The sequence below is a fragment of the Ananas comosus genome, linkage group 9, assembly GCF_001540865.1.
Source record: "Ananas comosus cultivar F153 linkage group 9, ASM154086v1, whole genome shotgun sequence".
NCBI classification, from domain to species: Eukaryota; Viridiplantae; Streptophyta; class Magnoliopsida; order Poales; family Bromeliaceae; genus Ananas; species Ananas comosus.
The window spans coordinates 3,978,266-3,986,125 of record NC_033629.1 but is presented as its reverse complement, the minus strand read 5'-3'; the positions used below and the strand labels follow the sequence as shown (position 1 = coordinate 3,986,125).

Here is a 7,860-nt window from a genome sequence, read left to right as displayed (position 1 = left end):
TTCGTTTTCGTTGATTTGAAGTTGCTATTGAAAGAAATACGGTTATGTCTGAAAATAATTTTATTATTAATATTACCGGGACTGGTGATGTTTATTCTCAACAACTGGATGCCAACTGTTCGTTAATATATGTGAAAATAAGGTACTATTCCTTTTTGTTTTTTTTTTTATTTTGTTATTATATTTCTTACTCTTTTACATAATCCGATAAATGAGAGCAAAGAGAAGTACCGCAAACCAATATAAATTGGCAAAATACATCCACACACTCAATTATCCTCCACTATCTCCTCTCCCCCCTACCCACTACCATTTGTCACTCCCTTCTCCGATTTCCTCCTTCGCCGACTTCAATACCCGCACAGGTCTCAGCCGCTCAACCACGCCCTGTCCTCAGACTTCTGCATCAGGCTCTCCGCGACGTCCGCCGCGTGATCTTTACCTCCTCCAGCAATTCTTTAATCTGCGCCGAAAAATATCGTGCTCCTCCACGTCGGGTCAGTTCTTCGCCAGCACCTTGAACGCCTCGAAACAGCAGTAGCGGCATCTCGATGTGCTTGTCCATCCTCCCCGCCGTAATCAGCGCCGGGTCGAGCTTCTCCACGTGGTTGTCGTGAACACGAGTGATCCGCTCCCGCCGCACTGCCGACCACAGCCCGTCGATTGAAGTTCAGCAGCCCCGACAGCGTCACCTTGCTCTTCTCCCTATCTTCCATGCCCGCGGCAGCGGCGGCGGCGCGTTTTTCTTGTCTTCAGTTTCTTTGCGTCCGCGCTTTCTTCTTCTTCGCTTCCGGTCGCTGGTCGGTCGAGCGAGCAGTCGATGTCCTCGATGACGATGATCGACTTGCCCGTCGTCTCGATGAGAGGCTTGCGCAGCTCGGTGTTGGACTTCACGGCGGTCAGCTCGAGGTCGTAGATGTCGTAGTCGAGGAAGTTGGCCATGGCGCGATCATCGTCGACTTCTGTCCCGGGGGGCCCGTCAGCAGGTACCGCCGCTTCCATGCTTCCGATCTTGGCGTAGTAGTCCTTTCCGTTGCGGAAGGCGATGAGGTCGCCGATGATCTCGCGCCTTCTTAGCCAGGGCATGCGCGGGGTGTCGAAGGTCGACGGGTGCTCGAAGGGACTGGTTCAGTGGCTGCTTTTGATGTTTGTGAAGACTTCCGCTGGCGGTTCGTCACCGTCACGGGCGCGCCCTCCGGAGGACGTGCGAGAGGTAGGAGTTGATCACCAGCTCGCGGTGGCCGTTATGGAAGCTCAGGTGTAGTACGCCGCCGTTCACTTGTGGGGTCTGATACCTGAAACAGTTAAGGTTATATCTGAATCATTTTCTATTAGATTAATTTATTTCATACAAACACAGAAGTAGTTTCCTAAGCTGGAAAATCTACTTTATACTTGATGCAAATCCTACAATCTCAATATCAAAAGTTGTAAGTAGATTCGAAATAATAGAAAGAATTACAATAAAGATTTAATACCATGCAAAAAAAAAAAAAAAAAAAAAATCTAAAGCTAGCTGTTAGAGAGAAAGTTGTTTTTTTTATATGTAACTGATTACCAGGATGAGGGGCTGCGTTCGACGGGTGGAGCGGGAGGACCACCAGACGCCTGGCGCCTTGAAAGTCGTCGGTGAGCTCCTCGTGGCGCGCCCATGCTGAGGAGGGGGCGGTCGCTGTCCTGCGATCTCAACCCTGAAACTGGGCGACGCTGCGAGCATGAGGCGGAGAGGTAGGCCTTGACGCACCGTAGGCCTCGTACGCTTCATTGCGCTCCCCGCAAACTCCGGGATGGTGAAGTAAAGATACGGATCAAGAATGACAGAAGTTGCGGCTGCCCAGCCCACATAGAACCGGAGCTGATGAGGGAAGTACATCTTGAGCATTTCCCACCAGAAGCATGCAGTCGCCACGCCGGAACCCAACCAAGCCCATTTCTCCATCCTTCTCTCTCTCTCTCTCTAAGTCTCAATTGCCGTCCTAATTCCGCGCTTGTGCATTTATATAGATGAAAATAGAACCTCAACTAAAGAGGTGAGCATTAGTCCTTGCGAACTGAATTCCCAGCTTGAAAAAACCAATAAAATAAATTAACTTTTGTAAATTTATATACTATTAGCTTAATTTATAAAAATAGTATATTAGTTTTAATAATTAATGTAAGTAATTAGTATGTTATTTTATTATTATTATTTAGTAATAGGTTTAATATAAATTAATCATGATATATATATTATTTTTAGTAGTTTATAATATTAAAATCAAATAAAAATTTTTACTAAAATCAATAAACGAGCCGCCAAAGATCTACAATTCAGTCGGTTCAGTTCTTACTTGATGAGATTTGGATTTTAAAAAAATATAAAAATCAAACTGAACTGATTAATGCTTACTCCTGCTCAATTGTAAAGAAAAAAAAATCATGAAAGTTTCTAATGTGACAGGCGGATACCATTTAATTCACATCTTAAAATATTTCAGTAAAAAATGAGCAATTATCTTACAGTACCTCTAGATTATGATATAAACTTTACATCCTTTTCTCTATTACTTTTTTTTTATTTGTACTAAAACTATTTTAAAATTTTATCAACCCTAGTTTACAAGCGTGCTAAGAATGTATGCTTTTAATCTAAAAAATTTGAGAGCGCTATTACAGTTAATTATTGATTACTATACTAATAATTTAATAAATTTATTTCTCATTTAGTGATTACACAAAAATATTTTAATAAGTAATGGCTGAATGAACGTTAATATTTGACAAAATTTTTAGCTTAACTAATCAAAATAACTCGGCAAAGAAAGTATAATTAAAGATATATTAAAATTAATAAATAAAGTTGAAGGGTCCATTTTTGTTCCCTAGCTACCTAATACATGTCAAGTGATGTGGAAAAAGAAATGCATCAACGCATTAAAGGTTGGGAGAGTGGGACCACAGCTTGACATTGATCTGGAGCGAGATTAACATCCATGTCAGGAGCAGGTTTGAAAGAAAAGGCCGGGTTTGTTTTGATTTTTCACTCTTTGACCGGTTTTTTTTTTTTTTTTTTTTTTAAGAGAGTAATAGATGCTATCCGTCCGTTTTTTTATTTCATTTAGAATATAACTTAGACTGAAAAGTGAAGAATAAGAGATTCGAATTAGAACCTCGGATACCAACCATCAAACTCTTTGCCACTTGCACTAGGGACGGTGGTGGAGTTTTTTGATTTCAATTGTCACTTTTTGCGGTCTTTTCATCACGCTGAATAGGAATTGAAATCAGAATTAATAAAGTATATTATAATTAATATAATAATACATAATAAGATAGTAAGAATGACATTTTGTGGTTCTTATTTTAAAATATAAAAGTAATTAAAGATGAATTATTATCATTTCAGTTTGGATTATAAGAACGTAGCTCGATTGAGAGGTTAATTAGATGCTTTGTATGCCGCTTGTGTTCGGAATGTGATTGCTGTTCTGTAATCGTGAAAAATCATCATTCTAGTTTGCCGTTATAATTCATTTTCACTCCAATATCCAAGCAAGATATTGAAAAGCTAAATATTAAAAATAATTATTATTTTACTGTTAAGTTTAGCAGAAAAAGAATACTTAGATGAGTTAGAAGAAGAGAAGGTTTTTAAGTTCGAATTATTAATTGTCATCAAAACTTGGAAAAATGTTACAATTCTACTAATAATATAAATCAAAAAAATTGTTACCAAAAATCAAAATTAATAACAGTTCTTTGCGGTGAAAATATTATTGCTACATATTTCTTTTATATTATTCAAAGAAATCGTACCTGCAAGATGGACCATAGGTCGAATAGCATTTATTCAATCCTTTATGGATAGTAGAAACCATTAGATTAGTTTATTTGGATTCTGGAAAATTCGAGTATGGATATATGCGCGGATAAAATTCGGTTTTTCTATTTTAAATTCGTTGAGAAATTCGACCTTAAAAACAGTATTTATTATAAAATATAAAAGTATAAGATATAAAATATAAATAATTTTATATTTAGAAAATAAAAATTATAAATTTTTTTATTATATTTTTAATAATTCGTGATAATTCCTGATTATTCGCGCTGACCATAAATTTCGGAATTAATTTTTTCTTTCTTTATAAAAAAAAAATCCGTATCGTAAACGAACCGTTTAATTCTGATTTTTAATAAATCGCGAATAATTCACGAATTAACTAACAAAGGTAAAAACTACTTTAAGATTACCATTTTGTGGACCTTACAATGGGTCCGAATGAAAAATCTTAGGCTACAATCACTGTTTTTTTTTAGAGAGATAGGTAGCACGCTACCCGTTTCGTTTATTTCATTTAGAAATAAACTTAGCTAGAAATGTGAATCAACTAGGATTCGATCTTGGGTCTCGGGTACCAACCACCAAGCCCTTTGCCACTTGCTCTAGGGACGGTCGGTGCTACAATCACTGTTAGATATGGAATTAGATGAGTTGCAAAGATTGGGACCAAACTATAAATATGGAATTAGTTGGGTGCTTGTGTGATATATTATGTTGAGAGATTATAGGGAATTTTACTAATTTTGCTTCTTGTACATATTAGCAAATATGGCTATATATATCCTGTACTTTGACCACTAAAGAATATATCCTATTCTCAAATTTTACATGGCATGAAGCAAAGCTCCTGATATCAACGAAACCCTAGTAACCTTTTCAATTCACTACCTCGACTCTCCACTGCCAATCAGAAGAAGGTGTCAGGATATATTATGATACTCAATAAGGATCGCATTCCACGAATACCCCTTTGGAGCTGTCGTGGCTGACTAGATGTGCTAGGCATACACATGCGAGCCGGCCCACCAAGTCAAGATTGGTTACCAGGCACGCGGCGGCGCAAACTTGGCCGGACCTATGAGCCGACAAGTGCGATCGGGTCTTATGACTTATTAGATACTTTAGTTGATACATGTGAGGTTGTTTATTACTTTTCGAGATATTATAGTAGGTATAATCACTGTTTGTTTATTTCTACAGATATAGAGAGAGGCATAATAATTATTTTTATTTTCAGTTCATATTATTCTTTGTTACTCGCTTACTATTTACTATTTTTTTCTCTAATAGATCTAGTGATGTTGATCGTGTCGTCGACTATACCCATTAAGAGCTATCCTAATTATAGTTCATACGTCCTCCTTTATTAATTCTTTTTCCGAGCCTGCAACATTAACGGCAAATCTAGTTAAAGAGATAGCAAGTTAGATAAATATCTTCTACCTTAATTGCCACTGCTAGAAGTACGGACTCCTGTAGATAGTTTTATGTATAGCATCATGGTATTTTATACGCTAGTGAGGAATGTGAGGCATGTACTTGTATTCGTATGTTCGCTGCGGGAGATAATATATATGTGCAATTGATATTGATATAGTGATATGAAGGATATACTTATTGCCATATATATTTTATGTACTCTGATGTTTATTTAGTTGTCGACTATTAAGAAATGCTTTTTTTTGGTTGTGGACTTATAGAAAGGTTAATAGGTTTTTGTTGTATGGCGTGATCTTCGTTCATTTCAGCGGATCTATTAACGCGTTCGAAAGCGTCCGCAGCAATTCTGGACGCGAGACGTAACTTATTATCATTTAGTTTGAAATTTAGTTTCACATTAATCTCATATCAAAATCCACAATCAAAATTCAGTCCAAACTCAAACACCAAGGAGAAATATGATTAGACTGGAGATAATTTTATTAATAATATTACCAGGACTGTCCATGACTATTCTCCCACAAATGAATCCCAACTGTTTCGCTAAATTTTTGTTTTTTGTTTTTTTTAAAGTTATTTAATATTTCATACGGTCACTGAAATCATCTAAGTCTAGAACACAAAATTGCAAAATCCCAGGTACCAGTCAATTATCCTCCACTATCTCCCCCTCTTCCTCCCCACTACAGCTACCATTTGCCACTCCCTTCTCCGTTTCCTCCTTCGCTGACTTCAACACCCGCACTAGGTTCTCCAGCCGCTCAACCACGCCCTTGTCCTCAGACTTCTGCATCAGGCTCTCCGCGACGTCCGCCGGCGTGATCTTCACCTCCTCCAGCAATTCTTTAATCTGCCCAAAAATATCGTGCTCCTCCACGTCGGCGTAGTTCTTCGCCAGCACCTTGAACGCCTCGAAGCAGCAGTACGGCATCTCGATGTGCTTGTCCATCCTCCCCCGCCGTATCAGCGCCGGGTCGAGCTTCTCCACGTGGTTGGTCGTGAACACGATGATCCTCTCCCCGCCGCACGCCGACCACAGCCCGTCGATGAAGTTCAGCAGCCCCGACAGCGTCACCTTGTTCTTCTCCCTATCTTCCATCCCCGGCGGCAGCGGCGGCTGCGCGTTTTTCTTGTCTTCAGTTTCTTTGTCGTCCGCGCTTTTCTTCTTCTTCACCTTCCGGTCGCCGGTCAGGTCGAGCGAGCAGTCGATGTCCTCGATGACGATGATCGACTTGCCGGTCGTCTCGATGAAGAGCTTGCGCAGCTCGGTGTTGGACTTCACGGCGGTCAGCTCGAGGTCGTAGATGTCGTAGTCGAGGAAGTTGGCCATGGCGGCGATCATCGTCGACTTGCCGGTCCCGGGGGGCCCGTACAGCAGGTACCCGCGCTTCCACGCCTTGCCGATCTTGGCGTAGTAGTCCTTTCCGTTGCAGAAGGCGATGAGGTCGTCGATGATGTCGCTCTTCTTAGCCGGGGGCATGGCGAGGGTGTCGAAGGTCGACGGGTGCTCGAAGGGGACGTGGCTCCACGGCGACCGCTTGAAGCCGAAGTCCCAGTGGCTGCTCTCGATGTTGGTGAAGAGCTTCCGCTGGCGGTTGCTCACCGTCACCGCGCGGCCCTCCCGGAGGACGTGCGAGAGGTAGGAATCGATCACCAGCTCGCGGTGGCGCTTGTGGAAGCTCAGGTGGTAGTACCGCCGCTCCACCTGCTGCGTCTGATACCTGAAGCAGCCGAAATTTTCGTTAAGACTATTTCTAAATCATTTTCTATATTTCGCAACAGGCTTTTTTGTCTACTACATGAGAAAAGCATAAGCTGGGGGAGAAAGTTGTTTTTTTATATATAATAATTGTATTACCAGGGTGAGCGGCTGGGTTCGACGGGGTGGGAGCGGGAGGACCACCAGAGCCTGGCGCCTTGAAAGTCGTCGGTGAGCTCCTCGTTATCGCCCATGCTGAGGAGGAGGCGGTCGCNCGGCGCCGAAGGCCTCGCTGCGCTTCATGCGCTCGCCCACGAACTCCGGTATGGTGAAGTGAAGATACGGATCAAAGAAGGCCAGTAGCTTGCGGCTGTACCAGGCGAAATAGAACTGGAGGTGATGTGGGAAGTACATCTTGAGCATCGGCAACAGGATCATTAAGCTCGCCAGGGACGAGCCCAGCCATGCCCAGTTCTCCACCATCTCTCTCTCACTTTCTTTCTATGTCTCAAGTTGCTTTTCCAATTCGGTGCGCTTGCTAGCTCGCGCATTTATACACGATCACCCTCGACTATGGTTAAATTAAAAAAAAATACTTTTTTAAATAAAAAATAAAAAATAAAAACTTTTTATTACTAATTAACTAGAATAATATATTAGTAAGAAAAGATAAAAAGGTAAGGTCTCTCTCAAGATGAGGTGTAGTTGATACGGTAACTGTGCGGTTCCACCTAAATGTATGTGGATGTAAGCAGGGGAGGGCGAGGGAGAAGAAAACAAACTTAAGGAGGAAGCAAAGTTTGATTAATGTGAAATTTCTTTTTAGGTTTTTTAAATAATACAATTTTTTTTTCTATTTCTTTTTGTTTTTTTCCTTGTTGGCTTCACCTGAAAAGCTTGC

General features: G+C 41.0%; 2 pseudogenes; both read right to left on the bottom strand.

The window, feature by feature from the left end:
• On the bottom strand, window positions 369-1,939 carry LOC109715412 (annotated as a pseudogene).
• Window positions 5,718-7,510, bottom strand: LOC109715840 (annotated as a pseudogene).